We start from the raw sequence: 23563 nt of genomic DNA on the forward strand, positions 1-23563 counted from the left end.
AAGAAAGCCCTCCGCAAAGCCAGAACATCTTACTATTCGTCACTGATTGAAGAAAATAAGAACAACCCCAGGTTTCTCTTCAGCACTGTAGCCAGGCTGACAAACAGTCAGAGCTCTACTGAGCCAACAATCCCTTTAACGTTAACTAGTAATGACTTCATGAACTTCTTCACAAATAAAATTTTTATCATTAGAGAAAAAATTACCAATAATCATCCCACAGATGTAATATTATCTACAGCTACTCTTAGTACCATCAATGTTAAGTTAGACTTTTTTTCTCCAATTGATCTTTCTGAGTTAACTTCAATAATTAATTCCTCCAAACCATCAACGTGTCTTTTAGACCCCATTCCTACAAAACTGCTCAAAGAAGTCCTGCCATTAATTAATTCTTCAATCTTAAATATGATCAACCTATCTCTAATAATCGGCTATGTACCACAGGCCTTCAAGTTGGCTGTAGTTAAACCTTTACTCAAAAAGCCATCTCTAGACCCAGCTGTCTTAGCTAATTATAGGCCAATCTCCAACCTTCCTTTCATATCAAACATCCTTGAAAGAGTAGTTGTCAAACAGCTAACAGATCATCTGCAGAGGAATGGCTTATTTGAAGCGTTTCAGTCAGGTTTCAGAGCTCAGCACAGCACAAACAGCTTTAGTGAAGGTTACAAATGATCTTCTTATGGCCTCTGACAGTGGACTCATCTCTGTGCTTGTCCTGCTAGACCTCAGTGCAGCGTTCGATACTGTTGACAATAATATCCTATTAGAGCGATTAGAACATGCTGTAGGTATTACAGGTACTGCACTGCAGTGGTTTGTATCATATCTATCTAATAGACTCCAGTTTGTGCATGTAAATGGAGAGTCCTCTTCACACACTAAGGTCAGTTATGGAGTTCCACAGGGTTCAGTGCTAGGACCAATTCTATTTACATTATACATGCTTCCCTTAGGCAGCATCATTAGAAGACATAGCATAAATGTTCACTGCTATGCAGATGACACACAGCTCTATCTATCCATGAAGCCAGGTAACACACACCAATTAGTTAAACTGCAGGAATGTCTTAAAGACATAAAGACCTGGATGGCCGCTAACTTTCTGCTTCTTAATTCAGATCAAACTGAGGTTATTGTACTCGGCCCTGAAAATCTTAGAAATATGGTATCTAACCAGATTCTTACTCTGGATGGCATTACCTTGGCCTCCAGTAATGCTGTGAGGAACCTTGGAGTCATTTTTGACCAGGACATGTCCTTCAACGCACATATTAAACAAATATGTAAGACTGCTTTCTTCCATTTGCGCAACATCTCTGAAATTAGAAATATCCTGTCTCAGAGTGATGCTGAAAAACTAGTTCATGCATTTATTACTTCCAGGCTGGACTACTGTAATTCATTATTATCAAGATGTCCTAAAAACTCCCTGAAAAGCCTTCAGCTGATCCAAAATGCTGCAGCAAGAGTCCTGACAGGGACTAGAAAGAGAGAGCAGATTTCTCCTGTTTTGGCTTCCCTTCATTGGCTTCCTGTTAAATCCAGAATTGAATTCAAAATCCTGCTCCTCACATACAAGGTCTTAAATAATCAGGCCCCATCTTATCTTAATGACCTTGTAGTACCATATCATCCTATTAGAGCACTTCGCTCTCGCACTGCAGGGAAGAGAGGCAGGGTGGAGTGGGTGGAGACGAGTGACAGAAGGATAACTGTAAAAGTGAAAGGAGATTTTTTTTTTAAGTTGATGGCTTCGTGAAAACAAGAAAAGAAATGTTTTAGAAAAACTAAGAATTCTATTTTTTATTTTATTTAGGCATTTATTAGACAAATAAGACAAATATGCCCAAATTTGAAGCAGGAAACTGGACTTCTCAGAGATTAGTCAAATATAATCAATAATTCTCTGGTGTCCTGGATTGTTGATCACCTGACAGGAAGACCACAATATGCGTGTCTTCCACAGTGTGTGTCTGACAAGGTCATCAGCACCACAAGGGACTGTCCTCTCCGCCTTCCTCTTCACCCTCAACACCACAGACTTCAGCCACTGCACAGAGACCTGCCATCTTCAGAAGTTTTCTGAAGACTCTGCAGTGGTTGGATGCTTTGTGATTATTCATAAAATATGAAGAAAAAGACCTAAAAACTGTGAGAATCTGAATTTTAGCAAATAGACAATTATTTATACATTTATTTCAACTTTTTAGAGTCAGGAGTCACAAAGTGGCACACAAAGTTAACAAGTTCATAACATTTAAACTGTATATTTCTGTAAATTCAGTCAAAATTGAAGTCATGCACGTGATGTGTAGAAGGACTCCTCTCAAAAATTCAAACTGCGTGGGCCCTCCTCATTTTCTGACTCCTCCTTAGCCTTTATCATTTTCTACCATTCTGTGGAAAAGACCAGTAGAAAAGATGAAGTTAGTCTGGCTCATCTGCACAGTGGCTGTTGGTAAGATCTAAACAAATACATTTCTACAAAATCATATATATAAAAAAAAGCTGAGTGTGGGGAAAGAGTTGTCTTTTCAATGTGACTGTTTAAAGGCGTAATTCAGCATTTGGAGAAATGTCTTTACTGATTTTCTTTTTAAGAGCTGGATAAAAAGATTCAGAGGAATCTCATGTTTGTTTTGAAAGTAGAAAGATCCAGTCAGTGTGCATTTGGCCTGATTTAATGTGAAAGAGAAAACTGTCGACTGTAACTGTGTCAGTTTAAAGTTCAGACCTGTGCACAAACAAAGCTTTTGTGTGGGTGTTACATGCTAAAATCAACAACACAGAGAAATGTTAGGAATGCTATGGGCTTTTTTTTTTAAACTATCTTATATCATGTTGTGGAAAATGTTTCCCACTTTAGCCTCTGATCCTCTGGGTGCTCAAATTGAAACACAGTATTTTTAGTATGTTTTTGTCATGAGATTCTTTGTATGCAGAAAATGGTCTTAAGAAGCCAATAAACTTAATCAGATGTGTATTGTGTATCAGGACCCTCCCTCTCACCACATCGTCCCAATTTTGATTTACGGCCTCAGTCGAACCGTTTCTGTAACTTTCTAAAACTGATGATCTCAAATTCAGACTCTTTGGTAGATTTGGACAGTTGTAGAATAAGTGTGTTACCATTGCCAGCCAAACGTTTTTACACAAGATGAAATCATTAATTAATTTATTTTTTTTAATGACGTGCTGCAGCCATCTCTGTATGTTTGGCTTTCAACATTGATACGACAGCCACCCGCATCTTTACTACAGAACAAAAAGATTTCTTCCAAAACAAGGTGCTTCAGTTACTGTCTGACAAGAACAATGGGTGAGTATCAAAGCTAATCTAAAGATTCAAAGTATCAAAGTATTACATCATATTTGCATCATTAATGTAGTGTACAGCTTTGTTGTTGTCTTATTTCTGTCTCATCAGATCTCACTAAGGCACAATAGAACTATTTATTTAACGTTTCTCATAGAGGATGGGGACAGGAAATGGACTGGAAAGAAAGTAGGGGGAAAATGTAGCTGGGATTCGATGATCAGAGCACTTTTGATGTCCCAAAAGTGCAAAGTAACCGCTTGATAAAATTAAAGGTCACTTAACTCTAGTTGCTGTCTTAAACAAACTTGGGTAAAAGTAAAGATTGCCTTTGTCCCGATCGAGGGAAAAAATAAATAACGCCCACACAGCATATTTGCTTTCATTGACCCCGAGAGTATTCGTGGTTGTTGTCAATCTGGTCCAGGGGCGTTTTCAGAGACCGTGCATGTACGGCTTCTACTGCCCAAGTTATTGAACTCAACTTCAACTGAAAGGTTAAAGTGACAGAGTGGCTTGCGAAAGTATTCGGCCCCCTTGAACTTTCCCACATTTTGTCACATTACAGCCACAAACATGAATCAATTTTATTGGAATTCCATGTGAAAGACCAATACAAAGTGGTGTACACGTGAGAAGTGGAACGAAAATCATACATGATTCCAAACATTTTTTACAAATAAATAACTGAAAAGTGGGGTGTGCATAATTATTCAGCCCCCTTTGGTCTGAGTGCAGTCAGTTGCCCATAGACATTGCCTGATGAGTGCTAATGACTAAACAGAGTGCACCTGTGTGTAATCTAATGTCAGTACAAATACAGCTGCCCTGTGACGGCCTCAGAGGTTGTCTAAGAGAATAGAATAGAATAGAATAGAATAGAATTCAACTTTATTGTCATTGCACATGTCACAGGTACAGGGCAACGAAATGCAGTTTGCATCCATCCAGAAAGTGCTTTAGTCGTGATATAGATATATTACAATATAATTTAGCAATAATAGAGATGTGTAAGTGTATTACAGAAATGGGTCTATTATGGTATGTTATAATGTACACAGTGTGAAGTATGTTATGAATATTCTATAACTATAAGTATGTACAGGCTGTAGTGAGTACAAGCTATGTACAGGCTATGAACAGGATATAAATATGAAATAAAAACTATACAGAAATCTGAGATATACAGTTATACAGAAATGTGAACTATGCAAGTTATAAACAGTTGTAGGATTGAAAAATTATCATATGTACAGAATGATATTCACACAGAACTATACAGTAGTGCAGTTAGGATAATTGTGATAGTGATAAAGTGCTAGTGGTTGTGGGTGTGTGTATGTTCAGTCCATGAGTTTAACGTGGGTCAGATGTCAGGAGGCAGAGTTCAGGAGTCTGACAGCTGTGGGGAAGAAGCTGTTCCGGTACCTGGTGGTCTTAGTCCGGAGGCTCCTGTAGCGCCTCCCAGAGGGCAGGAGGGTGAAGAGTCCATGTGATGGGTGACTGGGGTCTCTGATGATTTTCCCAGCCCTTTTCAGACACCGCTTCCTGTAGATGTCCTTTATGGCAGGAAGTGGTGCTCCGGCGATGCGCTGGGCAGTTTTCACGACCCTCTGCAACGCCTTCCGGTCCGAGGCGGAGCAGTTCCCGTACCAGACTGTTATACAGTTGGTCAGGATGCTCTCGATGGTGCAGCGGTAGAAGTTCACCAGGATGTCTGAGGACAGGTGGTTCTTCCTCAGAGTCCTCAAGAAGAAGAGGCGCTGGTGAGCCTTCTTGACCAGCTTGGAGCAGTTGGTTGTCCAGGTGAGATCCTCGGAGATGTGGACTCCCAGGAACTTGAAGCTGCTCACACGCTCCACAGCCGTCCCCTTAATGTGGATGGGTGGATGTGGGTCAGCATTCCTCCTGTAGTCCACGATGAGCTCCTTGGTCTTCTCGGTGTTAAGCAGCAGGTTGTTTGTGTCGCACCACTCAGCCGGATGATCCACCTCCTCCCTGTAGGCGGTCTCATCGTTGTCGCTGATGAGGCCAATCACCGTGGTGTCATCTGCAAACTTAATGATGGTGTTAGAACCATCAGCAGGTCTGCAGTCGTGGGTGAAAAGGGAGTAGAGGAAAGGGCTCATCACACAGCCTTGTGGTACCCCGGTGTTCATTGTGATTGTTGATGAGCAGCGGTTATCCAGTCGGACATGTTGAGGGCGGTTGGTCAGGAAGTCCAGTAACCATTTGCAGATGAGGGAACTGATGCCCAGGTCTGTCAGTTTCCTGATGAGTTGTGAGGGGTGGATTGTGTTGAATGCTGAACTGAAGTCTATAAACAGCATTCTGGCGTAGCTGTTGTTGTTGTCCAGGTGTGAGAGGACAGAGTGCAGTGCGATGGAGACTGCATCCTCTGTGCTCCTGTTCTGGCGGTATGCAAATTGGTGGGGGTCCAGGGTGGGGGGGGAGACAGGATTTGAAGTGTGCTAAGACCAGCTGCTCTAAGCACTTAGTGATGATGGGGGGTGAGTGCTACTGGGCGGTAGTCATTGAGGCTAGATGGGTTGGAGTTTTTGGGTATCGGGACGATGGAGGTGGTTTTGAAGCAGGCCGGTACCACAGCGTGGGCCAAGGACAGGTTGAATATGTCTGTCAGGACTCCTGCAAGCTCCCCAGAACACGCTCTGAGAACACGCCCGGGGATGCCATCAGGACCTGCAGCCTTGCGGACATTGATCCTGCTCAGCACCGCTCCTACATCGGTGGGGGAGAGAGTCAGAGGTTGGTGGTCTGGCGTCGTGTCTGTTTTGGTTGTGGTCGTGGGGTTCCCTCGCTCAAAACGAGCATAAAAGTTGTTGAGCTCGTTGAGGAAGGAGACATCAGAGGATGCGGGGGAGGGTTTGATGGTCCTGTAGTCTGTAATGGTCTGGAGTCCTTGCCACATGCGTCGGGGGTTGGAGTTGGAGAAGTGTTCTTCTACCTTCTTTTTGTAATGATGTTTGGCTTTTTTGATGCCCTTCTTTAGATTAGCCCTGGCTGTACTGTAGGCGTGTGCATCTCCTGACCTAAAGGCAGTGTTGCGGGCCTTCAGGAGGAGACGAACATCCCGGTTCATCCAAGGCTTCTGGTTGGGGTACATGGTGATCCGTTTCTGGGTGGTGACACTGTCTGTGGTTTCGGAGATGTAATCCAGTACAGATGAGGCGTACTGGTCCAGGTCTGTGTTGGTGAACATATTCCAGTCTGTGTTTTTAAATCTGTCCTGGAGCACTGCGTCTGTCCCCTCTGGCCACACTTTAATTGTCCTCACAGTAGGTTTCACACGTTGGATGAGTGGTGAATACCTAGGTGTGAGGAACAGGGAGAGATGGTCCGATTGTCCAATGTGGGGGAGGGGTGTTGCTTTGTAGGCTCCAGCCAAGTTGGAATAAACGTGGTCTAATGTCTTGTCTCCTCTGGTGTGGCAGGAGACATGTTGGTGGAATCTGGGGAGGACTGTCTTTAAGTTGGTGTGGTTGAAGTCGCCAGCAACAATAAAAGCAGCCTCGGGGTGTTTATCCTGGTGTTTGTTAATGGCTGCAGAAAGTTCTTTCATGGCCAACCTAGCATTAGCGTCGGGGGGGATATACACTGCAGTGAGTATGATCGAAGTGAGTTCTCTGGGGAGATAATAAGGTCTGCATTTAACCATTAAAAACTCCGCATTAGGTGAGCAGTGACTCTCAGTAGTAGTGGAGTTCATGCACCAAGCATTGTTAATATAAATGCACAAACCTCCACCTCTGGTCTTGCCGGAGTCATCTGCTAGCCTGTCGGCTCGGTGTGTGTGGCGTCCTGCTAACTCGATAGCATTGTCCGGGCAGCTGTTGTTCAACCATGTTTCGGTGAAAAACATGACATTTGAGTCCATAATCCGTCTGTTGTTAGTGATGGAGAGCTGTATCTCATCCATTTTGTTTGCCAGAGAACGGACATTGGCGAGGAAAATACTGGGTAAAGGCAGCCGATGTGGTGTTAGCTTTAGCTTAGCCCGTAGCCCTCCGCGCCTACCTCGCCTTTGTTTACGTTCTCGGCGCCGTCTGCGTGCACTTCCGCCCGGCAGGGAAGAGTGGGCAGCCTCCGGTGTTCTGGAGATCTCTGGGATGAGTCGGAGATCGGCGATAAAACTGTTGGAGTTATGAGTCCAGATGTCCAGAAGCTCTTGTCTGCTGTAGGTCAGCAACGCACAGCAATTCTGGATGAATAATCCGGTTAAAAGTAGATAAAAAACCGCTAAATAGCAGATTCTGGAGAGACACTGAGCCTCGCGTTGTTCACGCGCCGCCATCTTGGTTTTTTGTCAGTCTAAATATTGGGAGCAACAACACCATGAAGTCCAAAGAACACACCAGACAGGTCAGGGATAAAGTTATTGAGAAATTTAAAGCAGGCTTAGGCTACAAAAAGATTTCCCAAGCCTTGAACATCCCACGGAGCACTGTTCAAGCCATCATTCAGAAATGGAAGGAGTATGGCACAACTGTAAACAACAACAACAATCTTTATTTATAGAGCACATTTAAAAACCAGCGGTATACCAAAGTGCTTAACATAAGAGACAGAGAAGTAACACGAGTATTATAAGGCCTTAGCAAAGTATCAAATATACTCACAGGTCAATGCCACTAATACACAGGGGAATATAAAATGCATATCAAAATAAAAACATAATAAAAGCACAAGCCATAAAAATATGAATAAGAAAAAATAGAGTAAGTCTAAAAGTCAGGTGAGCATTAACAAGCAGGAAAGGCAAGATTAAACAAATAGGTTTAATCCTACCAAGACAAGGCCGTCCACCTAAACTAACAGGCCGAACAAGGAGAGCGACTTGAGACTGGGGCAGAGGTTCACCTTCCAGCAGGACAACGACCCTAAACATAAAGCCAGGGCAACAATGGAATGGTTTAAAACAAAACATATCCATGTGTTAGAATGGCCCAGTCAAAGTCCAGATCTAAATCCAATCCAGAATCTGTGGCAAGATCTGAAAACTGCTGTTCACAAACGCTGTCCATCTAATCTGACTGAGCTGGAGCTGTTTTGCAAAGGAGAATGGGCAAGGATTTCAGTCTGTAGATGTGCAAAGCTGGTAGAGACATACCCTAAAAGACTGGGAGCTGTAACTGCAGCAAAAGGTGGTTCTACAAAGTATTGACTCAGGGGGCTGAATAATTACGCACACCCCACTTTTCAGTTATTTATTTGTAAAAAAATGTTTGGAATCATGTATGATTTTCGTTCCACTTCTCACGTGTACACAACTTTGTATTGGTCTTTCACCTGGAATTCCAATAAAATTGATTCATGTTTGTGGCTGTAATGTGACAAAATGTGGGAAAGTTCAAGGGGGCCGAATACTTTTGCAAGCCACTGTAGAAATTCTGAGAGCACAGGTCAGAAACAAAACACTCTTTTTAGTGATTATTACGAGTGTTGTTGTGTCCACAGGACACTTGTCACTGCACCAGAGCAGCTAGGACCTGAAGAGACATGCACATCTGATCTGAACCTGACCCACCGCTGCATCATTGTTTCAGGTACATTAATGTGGTTTTGAAATGCAAATGACATGTTTAATCAGGACATTAAAAATTACTGCCACAGTATGGAGGTTGTATATGAGACAAAGCTGTTTTGAAACCATTAGAAAACTGGATTTGTAAGGGTTAGCTCACTCAAACTGAATGAGCACCTACTCTGCAGCTGCAGCAGTTTCCAGAGTCACATTCAAGATTTAATTTCAATTCAGCTTTGTTTTTCTTTCATATTGCACCAAATCACAATAACTTTATATTGTAAGGTAAAGACTCTACAATACTACACAGAAAACAAACTCCAACAGTCATGACTCCTTTCACCTAGCTAACTAATGATTTAATGCAAACAGGCGTATAAACACATCAGTAAGTGAAAAAGAAACACTCAGTACATCGTGGGAATCCTCTCAGCAGCCTAGACCTATTGCCGTGTAACTAAAGGAGGATTCAGGATCACCTGATCCAGTCCTAACTATATGCTTTTTTTTAAAAAGGAAAGCTTTAAGCCTTATCTTAAAAGTAGAGCTACTGCCTCCAAATCCAAACTGGAAGCTGGTTCCACAGAACAGGGGCCTGAAAGCTAAAGGCTCTGTGTCAAGAAGCACTGTGTGGCAGGCAGGAGTTGGACCCAAAATGCTAGCACTCAAACTCAAGGAGTGAACTCAAAATCACAGCTTTATTTGCTGGCACGGGAAAACGAGCATACAAAGCAAACTAAACTGGGAAATAACAACCTAAACTCACAGGGAGATCCACACAGCATGAGGGACGACACGACACTGACGCAGAGAAACACAGGGCTTAAATACACTGGGAATAACGAGGGAATGAGACACAGAAGGAGAGCACAGCTAGGGGAAATCAGAACTGACGAGACAAGGAAGCAAAGTAGGATACACTCACATCAGACACACACCTTCAAAGTAAAACAGGAAGTATAACACAGAGACGCACCACCAGGATATACAGCAATTATATCGGACTGGAGAAGTGTAGTCGGATGATAACAAAGAGAGGGAAGGTAGTCAGAACTGAGGGGATCGAACTACCAGAAGGCAACATTGCAGACATAGAGGACAGTTACAAGTACCTGGGGATCCCGCAGGCGAATGGGAACCATGAAGAGGTCGCTAGAAAAGCTGCAACCGCCAAGTACCTGCAGAGGGTCAGGCAAGTCCTGAGGAGTCAGCTGAACGGTAAGAACAAGATCCAGGCCATCAACACCTACGCCCTGCCCGTAATCAGGTACCCTGCTGGGGTAATAGGCTGGCCAAAGGAGGAGATAGAAGCCACTGACATCAAGACAAGAAAGCTCCTTACGATGCATGGAGGGTTTCACCCCTGAGGCTGTATGCTAAGCGGAAGGAAGGGGGCCGGAGACTGGTGAGTGTCAGCACCACAGTCCAGGATGAGACAAGGAACATCCATGAATGCATCACGAAGATGGCCCCAACTGACAGCGTGCTCAGTGAATACCTCAGGCAGCAGAAACCCAAGAAAGAGGAGGGAGACGAGGAACCATCATGGAAGGACAGGCCCCTGCACGGTATGTACCACCGGCAGATAGAGGAGGTGGCTGACATCCAGAAATCCTACCAGTGGCTGGACAAAGCTGGACTGAAAGACAGCACAGAGGCACTAATCATGGCAGCACAAGAACAAGCTCTGAGTACAAGATCCATAGAGGCTGGGGTCTATCACACCAGGCAAGACCCCAGGTGCAGGCTGTGTAAAGATGCCCCAGAGACAATCCAGCACATAACAGCAGGGTGCAAGATGCCAGCAGGCAAGGCATACATGGAACGCCATAACCAAGTGGCCGGCATAGTGTACAAAAGCAACTGTGCCAAAAATGGTCAAAATGGGAGACGCTCCCTAGTGTGGTGGAGAATGTCGGAGCTAAGATCCTGCGGGACTTCCAGATACAGACGGACAAAATGGTCATGGCTAACCAACCGGACATAGTGGTGGTAGACAAACAGAAGAAGACGGCCGTAGTGATAGATGTAGCGGTTCTGAATGACAGCAACATCAGGAAGAAGGAACACGAGAAGCTTGAGAAATACCAAGGACTCAGGGGTGGGTTTGATTATGGATTTATCGATGAATATCGATTCTGGCTTGGATAATGTGATATCGATTCATACAAATCCTGAATCGATTTTTAAATATAAATTTATTTTGCCCGAAATGCCAGAATCTCAGGTTAAACCTCACAAAATTTCTACAACCACCAAACAGCTAAAACAGTAAATGAGAGCAGGTACACGGATTCTGCACAAAGATGTAAACACAAAACACGGATCCAACGCATCCGAATCAGTGAGATGTCGCCTTTCTCACCCGACGGCACGTATGCGGATACGGACACGCCGTCGGGGCTGAAAGCCGACAGCTCACTGATTTTGAAGTGTCGGCGGGCGTTTTGTGTTTACGTCCTTTTTGCGCTAGATTCTGAAGCTGCAGGTTTTATCTCTCTCCAAACAATATTGACTGAACCAGCAGCCAAAGACTATACAAACCTCGCTTCGCATTTCTCTTCACATAAACATCGTCATGAATTTCCTCTTACTTTTGCTGTTTTTCTTTCACCACGATAAAATCACACTTCACGTAGAGCTCTCTCTCTCTCTCTCTAAATCGATAATCAAAACCCACCCCTACTTATTACCCACCAGTCTACGCTGTCGACCGCTGTGTTTTGTTTTGTTTTGGGTTTTTTACTTACTTCCGACAAGAAAGCCTCATTTCTGCTGTTCAATACTGAACAAATGTAAACTTTTAAAATTATGCAAAATTGCAAAATGCTTAGCTGTGTCTCTAATCAAACCTCTGTAACTTTGCTCTGCTTCACTTCGTTTTTGACTGCACAATATTTTTAAGGTCATCTGCTATAAAAACCCAGACCAGGAAAATCACCTTCATGTTTTTCTGTGTTTTACCCTCAGTTACTTTGACACAAAGGAATCTGCTGTGATGCTTACACCTTTGATAAAGTCTCACAAGTGTCAGGTTTCTTTTTATAGATATAAAAATATAGATATGTACTGATAAGTGATCAGAATTATAATATTTCTGAGTGTCTGAGGCAAAATTTCCCCAATTCAAATCGAATCGTGGGTCGAATCAATTCGGGACCTTGTGAATCGGAATCGAATCGATTCTATAAATCGGTGACGATACCCAGCCCTAGTAACAGTGGTCTCAGTGGTAATCGGAGCACTAGGTGCGGTGACTCCCAAACTAGGCGAGTGGCTCCAGCAGAGCCCAGGAACAACATTGGAGATCTCTGTCAAGAAGACAGCAGTCCTAGGAACAGCTAAGATACTGCGCAGGACCCTCAAGCTCCGAGGCCTCTGGTAGAGGACGCAAGCTTGAAGGATAGACCGCCCGCAGGGGCGAGCGGGGAATTTTTTTTCAATATATTCATATATATTTATATACTAAGTGCTGGGTATACCAGTCAGAAAGACTGCAGCAGTCCAGGAGTTGGATTAACTGACTTTAATTAAGTTCCACAGAAGAATCAGAGCTTGCCAGGTGCAATCCAAATGCAGTGCAGCCAGACGTGAACTTATTATTGTAGAGGATACAGTATATGTGACTATGAGCATGGTTTTCTGGAAACAGAAACAAGCAATTCTATATTTAGTAGAGTCACAGATAACTAAGAAAACACTCACAACACATCATCTACTCAACACAGCAATATTTTACACTGTCCCCATGGGGTCACTGTTGACCATAAGTTGGCTAAATAGCACGTCTTTCAAGTTGATAATAGTAAGACACGAACATGGCAAGTTAGCAACAGTTAAAGTAAACAATAAACAATAGAAAAATCCTTTAACCACTAGATGTAATCATCGTGGGAGATTCTAGCCACTGCTATTAACTTAGTACTAAAAAATTAAACCAACATGGTATCAGCACACTTTGGCATAACTTTAGCAACAACTGTGATGCTCTGCCGGTGCTCCTTTAGCCTCTCTCTCTCTCTCTCTCCGTGCTGAGCACATGACCACTGATGCGCTTACTCCTCTTGGGTGTGCTTTATTCTTGCCTCTAGACATCCTGACGCCAAGTCAGCAGGGAATTTGAACAGTACCATAAGGTCATTAAAAAAATGGCCCCTGATTATTCAAAACCTCCAATTAGTAATTTCTCTTACATACTGTTTTTGTGTTTTGAATCAGGCCATTTTGTACTTGATCAAGTTTTTCCTCTTTATTATTGTAGGGTCTTTAGCTTGCAATATAAAGCACTGTTGTAAATTAGTACTATTAGAATTGAACTGAATTGAACTACTACTTCTACTCATTACCAACTTCACATTTTTATCCTTGGAATCTACTCTACTATAGTAGATTGTTCGTATACTAGTCCTTGATCTACTCAGTGCCTGAAAGAAGTGAATTCACCTGCCTTAAAAAACTAATTTTGTTTGGACAGCAGCTGTGTGTCTCAGATGAGGGAATTAAGGATATGGTCTGTGTTTGACATCACAAATGGCTAAGAGTAAGCGGCTAATAGTCTGGTGCTTAGATAGCATTTTTCTATTCTGAGCACTTAGAGTGCTTTAAGGAAAAAATACTGCTTGAAACTCAGTGTGGAAAGTCTGAAGGGATTGAATGCACAAACTCTGACTTTATTTTGCCCATGTTTAATATTAGCAACCACAGTTCTAACAGGATATATGGCAGAAAGTAAGGAGAAGTATAATAGGGTTATTGTAGGGTCTACCTTACAATATAAAGCACCTTGAGGTAACTGTTGTTGTGATTTTGCACTGTATAAATAAAATTGAATTCAATTGAATTATAATAGGTACCCTTTAAAGGGACGGATTTAGGATCAGCCTGTCCCAAAAGCTAATCTTGATATTTTTATTAGTCATAGCAGAATAAATTCTCATTCTTGTAGTTTTACTGTCATATCAGTAGTGGTATTAATTATTGGCACATTTTAGACATCACAATGTCTATCAAGACCATGTGAAACTGCAAACTGCAAGAAACATCATCTAGATCACTGCAAAGACTACAGTTCACCTGGTCTGGTCCACTTAAGACTAAAGTGGGCTGTATGTGTCCCACAATGTAAAATGAGTTTTAATTCCCAGATCGAGACTTTTTTTTTTTTCTATTGCAGAATGATGTAGTGCATTTGTATTTTTAATATAATCTGACGTTACTGTCACAGAAATTTGGCCCGAATACATGCAGGTACCCATCAGGCAATTTGGACTGTCGATATCTGAGGACGCCATGCGCTCTCAAATCACTGTAAGAAACACTCAAAAAACATTTTCACTGACAATATTAAAAACAAAACATAATCTCAGATCATATTTCTTTGTTCTCTTTTAAAACCTGATGTACGTAGGTCTGCAGCCCAAGTGCAGTGCATCCACACAGTGGGAACTCGTCTCTGAACAAAGTGTGTTACAAGATGAAACTCGACCGTGGACCGTCCACCCAAGGTAAAAAATATTGGGGGAGTTTCTAACGGTAAAGGCACAGAAAGTCTCACTGTCTGTGTCCAGCAGACTGTAGTGGTTAACAAAGTGTTTGAACTTGACAACTATGAAGCTGCAAGTGTCTCACCAACACACACAGAGCACTCTGATTGATTCTGTAAGTTCAGTTACATTAGAAACAGGTGGCTGAGTACAACTGTGAGATCATAATTATTGTATTTGTTAAATTAATAATGTTCATGCTTATAGATGAATCTTTGTTTCATCAGAACAGAAAATCTAGTACAACTTTTTGAGGTATGTTTATATGTCTGTTTCCATCTTGCAGGCTAAATATTTTCATGCTTTTCACCCCCAGAACAAACAAATAAGTCTGTGGAAGTAGTTTTTTTATTTGATGGATCAGCAAGTATGACTGAAGCAGAATTCAACAAAAATAAAGACTTCATTGTGGAGATAATGGAGAGCCATAGGGACACACCAGTAACGGTCATTATATATTGATGTATATAAACTATACATTATATGAGTAATGAGTATAAATAGTAACGTATATTTTTGTTGTTGTTTGTTCTGTTTCCAGTTCGCAGCAGTTCAGTTCTCCAGAACAGTCCACAAAGTGTTTGACTTCAACGACTATGCAGCTGGACGCGCTCTCGATAAACTTATGAAAGAAAAACATTTAAAAAGTCTCACCAACACACACAGAGCCCTCGAATTTGTGCTGTAAGTTATGTTAAAAGCAGCAGGATCAATACAGCTGTGAGATAATGAGCACTGTATTTGTTCATTTATTCATATTTTTAAATGTTGTTTATTCTGAGTGTTGCTTTGCTTTTGTTTCAGAGATGAAATCTTTGATAACCCAGCTGCAGGTGCCTCTCCTGATGTTACCAAAGTTCTGATTCTCATCACAGACGGAGATCCCTCTGATACAGACAGGAATGGGATCATTAAAAGATACGACGATAAAAATATAATTCGCCTTGTCGTCGGGGTAGGATGTGATGTGTTACATCAGTCCCAACAGAAAAATCAGATTTATCCGTTAGACAAATAAATGTGATCATTTTGTGTCACATAAACACTCTTATAGTATTAGACTGTTTTATTCACTGTTATTTAGATGATACACAGTCATACTAAAGTAGAATAGCATCATGTTGTTAATCTCAGCACAAACAGATCAGCAGATTTCAGCTCTCAGTCCAGTTTTTACTTCCCATGCTGATGTCAGACTTTGAATTTCATGTTTTCAAGCAGTTTTCTGATTTCAGGTCAAAGATGCTAAGCTGGATAAATTCAGGCCCTTTGCTTCAGAACCAAAACATAGAAATGCCTTTAAAATTAAGAACTATGATGGACTCATAGATCTGGCGGAGATTTTTCTGGAAAGGATATTTACTTTGCAAGGTGATGTTAAAATTTGTTCCCTGTTTTGATAAATACATTTTCAAAAATCACTGTTATCTTCCTGGTGTGGACCAGTGGTGGTCACATGTATCTCTTCATATTTAGGTTGCACAGCTCCTCTGGCAGAATTCAGTGGATTCAGTGCTGTTTTCAAAAAGGTGAATATCTAAATTCAACTCAGGTCAATTCAGTTTTATTTATATGGTTAATCCCAACAACAGTCACCTCAAGGCTCTTAATATTATAAAGTAACGACTTTACAATAATACAAAAAATGACATAATCTCCACACATTTGAAGTCCAGGTCAGTTACTGATCTATAATCCAGCAGCACTGATGTTATTTCTGTGAAGTTAAATCAAATTTTCTCTGGTTGGTGGAAACTGCTCTTTTGACGGATCAGTACTTGTTTTTAAAGCAATAAAAAAAAAAAAAAGCTTTACTTTTTATTTCTACACATCCTTCTATCAATTTTCTGAACTAGTTAGCACCATTTGTGGTTGCAGGGTCCTGGAGTGTCTGCTGTCATGCTGCGTGAGACTTTTTGTGTAATTGAAACATTATGTGATCATCTCATTGGTGTAAATATTGATTCTAGCAGTGTGACATCAGGGTTTAGAAAAGCTGGTGAAATTGAACAATTCTGAATAAGCGCTGAATGATTTGCCTTGAAATCATGTTCTCCACAGGATGCAGAGTAATCACTTTAATTATGCTCATTCATCTAAACGGAGTTTTTCCTTCCCACTGTTGCCAAAGCGCTCGCTCACGGGGGTCATCTGACTGTTGGGGTTTTCTATCTATTATTGTAAGGTCTTTACCTTACAGTATAGAGCACATTGAGGCAACTGTCATTGTACTTTGTCACTTTATAAATAAAATACAATTGATTTGAATCTATGTAATGTTGTAAAGTCAACATATAAAAGTTGTATCTTCTGTTACGATTACGCAGCACAGATGGATTTCCCATAGATTTAAGCTATGCTCTGCATTTAGCTGTTCTGTAACTGCTAAATATTTCCATTGTTGGACATTTAAGTTCTGTTATGATTTGTTTTAGGTTTGCAGCACAACTGCAGTCAGCAACTGTTCCGACAACTCGTACCTGAATATTGTCTGTCACCAGATCCCAAATCTTCAACAAACCTCTTCTTCTGTTGGTGAAGGTAAAACTTTTTTTTAAAAAAAGTTTTATATGTTCCTGGTTACATTCTCTTTCAAATTGTTCAACATTTTCCCCCCAGAACGAACAAATAAGTCTGTGGAAGTCGTTTTTTTATTTGATGGATCAGCGAGTATGACCGAAAGAGAATTCAACAAAATAAAGACTTCATTGTGCACATAACTGACTTACTTATGATGTTGTCAGTGAAGGTCATTACACTATTTGTTAAATTACTCAAAGCATATTCCAAATAATGTCAACTATACCTCATGTTATATACCTAACATATTGGGGTTTTTCCAGTTTGCAGCAGTTCAGTTCTCCAACACAGTCCACAAAGTGTTTGACTTCAACGACTATGCAGCTGGACGTGCTCTCGATAAACTTGCAAATGAAAAACATTTAAAAAGTCTCACCATGACACACAGAGCCCTCGAATTTGTGCTGTAAGTTATGTTAAAAGCAGCAGGATCAATACAGCTGTGAGATAATGAGCACTGTATTTGTTCATTTATTCATATTTTTAAATGTTGTTTATTCTGAGTGTTGCTTTGCTTTTGTTTCAGGGATGAAATCTTTGATAACCCAGCTGCAGGTGCCTCTCCTGATGTTACCAAAGTTCTGGTTCTATTCACAGACGGAGATCCCTCTGATACAGACAGGAATGGGATCATTAAAAGATACGATGATAAAAATATAATTCGCCTTGTCGTCGGGGTAGGATGTGATGTGTTACATCAGTCCCAACAGAAAAATCAGATTTATCAGTTAGACAAATAAATGTGATCATTTTGTGTCACATAAACACTCTTATAGTATTAGACTGTTGTATTCACTGTTATTAGATGATACACAGTCATACTAAAGTAGAATAGCATCATGTTGTTAATCTCAGCACAAACAGATCAGCAGATTTCAGCTCTCAGTCCAGTTTTTACTTCCCATGCTGATGTCAGACTTTGAATTTCATGTTTTCAAGCAGTTTTCTGATTTCAGGTCAAAGATGCTAAGCTGGATAAATTCAGGCCCTTTGCTTCAGAACCAAAACATAGAAATGCCTTTAAAATTAAGAACTATGATGGACTCATAGATCTGGCGGAGATTTTTCTGGAAAGGATATTTACTTTGCAAGGTGATGTTAAAATTTGTTCCCTGTTTTGATAAATACATTTTCAAAAATCACTGTTATCTTCCTGGTGTGGACCAGTGGTGGTCACATGTATCTCTTCATATTTAGGTTGCACAGCTCCTCTGGCAGAATTCAGTGGATTCAGTGCTGTTTTCAAAAAGGTGAATAATTTCAAAAGGTTAAAACTGCACACATTCAAAGTCTAAATTATTTACTTGTGACAAGATTGAAATTTCTCAGTCATGGCTAACCTGACATACACAGGTACAGCTAATGTGCAGAGAGTAAAGCACTGACTACTGATATAAAATCAGTAACGTCAGGATAGGTGGAATGTTGTGTTTACTTTCTAAAATTTTAAATTCTTATTGTTTGGAAAATAAATTCCACCCTTACAGACTGCTTGGCACAAAGAGAAACTCTGAAAATGTGTTAGAATTGTAAAATTTACTATTCTGTCTTTCTGTTTGTAAAACAAGTTGTTTTAAAAATCAAGAACTTTAATTTGAACCTGTACCCTGACGACCCACTAAAATTGGATTTTGAATATCTCACGAGCTACAGTACAGCATATCACCAATAGATTCAGTGAATCAAGAGAAATCTGTGCACAAGGGACAAGGCCAAATGTTCACCATTCCATTCACATATGCAGGTTAAAGCTCTCTCATACATATTCATATTATCCATCTTCTCTGGGCTAGGTTCATTTAGAACCGACTGACTGACTCCTCTGAAGGGTTTAGAGTTGAAATTTGTTTTGGAAAAGGTCACATTCAATTCAATTCAATTCAATTCAATTCAATTTTATTTATATAGCGCCAAATCACAACAAAAGTCGCCTCAAGGCGCTTTATATTGTACAATAGATCGCACAATAATAAATACAGAGAAAACCCCAACAATCATATCATATGACCCCCTATGAGCAAGCACTTTGGCGACAGTGGGAAGGAAAAACTCCCTTTTAACAGGAAGAAACCTCCGGCAGAACCACGCTCAGGGAGGGGCGGGGCCATCTGCTGCAACCGGTTGGGGTGAAGAAGGAAAACAGGATGAAAGACATGCTGTGGAAGAGAGACAGAAATTAATAACAGATATGATTCGATGCAGAGAGGTCTATTAACACATAGTGAGTGGCTGGAAAGGAAAAACTCAATGCATCATGGGAATCCCTGGCAGCCTACGTCTATTGCAGCATAACTAAGGGAGGATTCAGGGCCACCTGGTCCAGCCCTAACTATATGCTTTAGCAAAAAGGAAAGTTTGAAGCCTAATCTTTAAAGTAGAGATAGTGTCTGTCTCCTGAATCCAAACTGGAAGTTGGTTCCACAGAAGAGGGGCCTGAAAACTGAAGGCTCTGCCTCCCATTCTACTTTTAAATACTCTAGGAACAACAAGTAGGCCTGCAGTGTGAGAGCGAAGTGCTCTAATAGGGTGATATGGTACTACAAGGTCATTAAGATAAGATGGAGCCTGATTATTTAAGACCTTGTATGTGAGGAGCAGGATTTTGAATTCAATTCTGGATTTAACAGGAAGCCAATGAAGGGAAGCCAAAACAGGAGAAATCTGCTCTCTCTTTCTAGTCCCTGTCAGGACTCTTGCTGCAGCATTTTGGATCAACTGAAGGCTTTTCAGGGAGTTTTTAGGACATCCTGATAATAATGAATTACAGTAGTCCAGCCTGGAAGTAATAAATGCATGAACTAGTTTTTCAGCGTCACTCTGAGACAGGATATTTCAAATTTTAGAGATGTTGCGCAAATGGAAGAAAGCAGTCTTACATATTTGTTTAATATGTGCGTTGAAGGACATGTCCTGGTCAAAAATGACTCTAAGGTTCCTCGCAGTGTTACTGGAGGCCAAGGTAATGCCATCCAGAGTAAGAATCTGCTTAGATACCATATTTCTAAGATTTTCAGGGCCGAGTACAATAACCTCAGTTTGATCTGAATTAAGAAGCAGAAAGTTAGCGGCCATCCAGGTCTTTATGTCTTTAAGACATTCCTGCAGTTTAACTAATTGGTGTGTGTTACCTGGCTTCATGGATAGATAGAGCTGAGTGTCATCTGCATAGCAGTGAAAATTTATGCTATGTCTTCTAATGATGCTGCCTAAGGGAAGCATGTATAATGTAAACAGAATTGGTCCTAGCACTGAACCCTGTGGAACACCATAATTGACCTTAGTGTCTGAAGAGGACTCTCCATTTACATGTACAAATTGGAGTCTATTAGATAGATATGATACAAACCACTGCAGTACAGTACCTGTAATACCTACAGCATGTTCTAATCGCTCTAATAGGATATTATGGTCGACAGTATCGAACGCAGCACTGAGGTCTAGCAGGACAAGCACAGAGATGAGTCCACTGTCAGAGGCCATAAGAAGATCATTTGTAACCTTCACTAAAGCTGTTTCTGTGCTGTGATGAGCTCTGAAACCTGACTGAAACTCTTCAAATAAGCCATTCCTCTGCAGATGATCTGTTAGCTGTTTGACAACTACTCTTTCAAGGATTTTTGATATGAAAGGAAGGTTGGAGATTGGCCTATAATTAGCTAAGACAGCTGGGTCTAGAGATGGCTTTTTGAGTAAAGGTTTAACTACAGCCACCTTGAAGGCCTGTGGTACATAGCCGATTATTAGAGATAGGTTGATCATATTTAAGATTGAAGAATTAATTAATGGCAGGACTTCTTTGAGCAGTTTTGTAGGAATGGGGTCTAAAAGACACATTGATGGTTTGAAGGAATTAATTATTGAAGTTAACTCAGAAAGATCAATTGGAGAAAAAGAGTCTAACTTAACATCGATGGTTCTAAAAGTAGCTGTAGATAATATTACATCTGTGGGATGATTATTGGTAATTTTTTCTCTAATGATAAAAATTTTATTTGTGAAGAAGTTCATGAAGTCATTACTAGTTAACATTAAAGGGATTGTTGGCTCAGTAGAGCTCTGACTGTTTGTCAGCCTGGCTACAGTGCTGAAGAGAAACCTGGGGTTGTTCTTATTTTCTTCAATCAGTGACGAATAGTAAGATGTTCTGGCTTTGCGGAGGGCTTTCTTATAAAGCAGCAAACTATTTCTCCAGGCTAAATGATGATCCTCTAAATTTGTGACACGCCATTTCCTCTCCAGCTTACGAGTTATCTGCTTTAGGCTACGTGTTTGAGAATTATACCACGGAGTCAGGTACTTCTGATTTGAGACCTTAGTTTTCACAGGAGCTACAGTATCCAGAGTCGTACGTAGTGAGAAGGTAAAATTATTAACAAGATAATCAACCTCTGTTGGAGTAGCGTTCAGATAGCTGCTCTGCTCTATGTTGGTACAGGGCATTGAAGATGATAACAGTGGGTGGATTATATTCTTAAACTTAGTTACAGCACTTTCAGAAAGACATCTACTGTGATAAAGTCTACTCTCCACTGCTGTGTAATCAATTATTGTAAATGTAAATGTTATCAGGAAATGATCAGACAGCAGAGGGTTTTCAGGAAACACTGTTAAATGTTCAGTTTCTATGCCATATGTTAAAACAAGATCTAGAGTGTGATTAAAGTGGTGGGTGGGTTCTTTTACATTTTGAGAGAAGCCAATTGAGTCTAATAACAGATTAAATGCGATGTTGAGGCTGTCATTTTTAGCATCTACATGGATGTTAAAATCACCCACAATAATTATTTTATCTGAGCTGAGCACTAAATCAGATAAAAAGTCTGAGAAATCAGAGAGAAACTCTGTGTAAGGCCCAGGTGGACGATAGATGATAACAAGTAAGACTGGTTTCTGAGTTTTACAGCTGGGGTGGACGAGGCTAAGCATCAGGCTTTCAAATGAATTAAAAGTCTGTCTGGGTCTTTCGTTAATTAATAGACTGGTGTGAAAAATTGCTGCCACACCGCCCCTCGGCCTGTGCTTCGAGGTTTCTGGTAGTTAGAATGACTCGGGGGTGTTGATTCATTTAAACTAACATAATCATCCAGCTGCAACCAGGTTTCTGTAAGGCAGAGTAAATCGATTTGTTGATCAATTATTAAGTCATGTACTAACAGAGACTTGGAGGAGAGAGACCTAATGTTTAATAATCCACATTTCACTGTTTTACTCTTTGGTTCAGATGTGGATACTGTATTGTTCTTTCTTTGTGATTTTTTATGTTTAAGTTGTTTATTGCTGGTTTTTGGTTTGTTTTTTGTCTGTTTGGGAGCTGACACAGTCTCTGGACTAAAAAGGTGAAAGACCACCCAGCGTGTTAGCAATGTTCAGTTCAAAACCCGCATCTCTGATGGTGCACCAGCACCAATAATACTGGCAGCTTGCACATCTGGAAAGGCTCGGGCAATGCTGAAAGGTGTCTAAAGGTTTTCGAGCAGCATCCAGCTGCTCTGATCCAGACGGCGCATTTTTAATGGAAGGCCTTTTCAGCATGAAATAAAAACTACAACAATGTTCATCTGATAAAGTCCAGCAGCTGGTCTCCTCGGTTCCCAGATATTTATAGACTGTTAAAAGAAGACCGAATGCTACCAAGGCCCTGACTCAGCTGTTTGGAGACACGTTGCTGCCAAATTCGTAGTTAGGTTTTCTTGAAATGCTACATCTTTTCTGTTCCAACATTTGATATATTTCCTATATTCTCTTGTGACTAAAACAATGTGTAATGAGATTTGCAAATAACTGCAAAATGCTGTTGTTAATTACATTTTCCACAGCATCAGTAACACGAGTTGCATCTCAACTGTAGTTATTGAAATACAGAAAAATAAGTATGCTGCTGTTTTTTGTTTGGGTTTTTTTTGGAGTGATTGGATGCATTTTATGTACAGCAAAGAAAACAAACCATAAAAGCTTTACTTTCCCAAAAAAATCCAAAATGTATATCAAACTCAAAATATGGAAACAGTTTGAAGAAACTCTAATAATACATTTTAAACTGTCTGTCAATACAACTACAGAATGTCGATTATTAATTAAAATAATAATTACAGTGGATCATTAAACCCATGAATGAGACTAGAAATGCAGATTATAACCAAGCCTAGCCTTAGTAGTGTGCTTTAAGTGATAGAGGAAAAACATCATTTTCCTACAGTTCCTATCACTTAATGTCAACAAGGCAGCTCAAAATCTTCTTTTTAGTTGAGCTTTGCTTTTTTGTAAGTGTTCTTATTTTAATTCATGACTGTTGATGTGTGACATTACCTCATCACTGTTACTGGTATCTCAGTTCTTCTCTGTCTCTGTTCAGCCTGAACTGTAATCCGATGTTTCTGTGAGCAGGATAGCCTGATCGTGGGTTCTGTGGGATCGAACAGCTGGCGTAGTTTTCTCCGTAGACCTCAAGAATGAATGCAGGGTTACCTGGGTAAACCCATTTCTGTTTTTTATTATTACCTACTATCTATATATTATCTGCTAATTTAATAAGATTACTTTTATATGGCTTGAGATACCATAGTGTATATGATATCC

The 23563-nt window shown here is 40.6% G+C and overlaps 1 protein-coding gene and 1 long non-coding RNA gene across 7 annotated transcripts in view; both read left to right on the top strand.

Annotated features, from left to right (window-relative positions):
- The window catches only part of LOC109202376 (integrin alpha-L), a 56280-nt gene that overhangs the window by 23272 nt on the left and 9445 nt on the right, over positions 1 to 23563 (top strand). The window lies entirely within an intron of this gene.
- On the top strand, positions 2306 to 23457 carry LOC102083318 (integrin alpha-L). Its single transcript, XR_003220506.1, has 17 exons — positions 2306 to 2464; positions 3208 to 3325; positions 8798 to 8886; positions 14089 to 14171; positions 14272 to 14368; positions 14724 to 14854; positions 14949 to 15091; positions 15212 to 15362; positions 15643 to 15778; positions 15884 to 15936; positions 16843 to 16948; positions 17027 to 17156; positions 17251 to 17393; positions 17514 to 17664; positions 17944 to 18079; positions 18185 to 18237; positions 23372 to 23457. It is a non-coding gene; the product is annotated as an integrin alpha-L (long non-coding RNA).

The sequence above is a fragment of the Oreochromis niloticus genome, linkage group LG6 (genome assembly GCF_001858045.2).
Source record: "Oreochromis niloticus isolate F11D_XX linkage group LG6, O_niloticus_UMD_NMBU, whole genome shotgun sequence".
Taxonomy (NCBI): Eukaryota; Metazoa; Chordata; class Actinopteri; order Cichliformes; family Cichlidae; genus Oreochromis; species Oreochromis niloticus.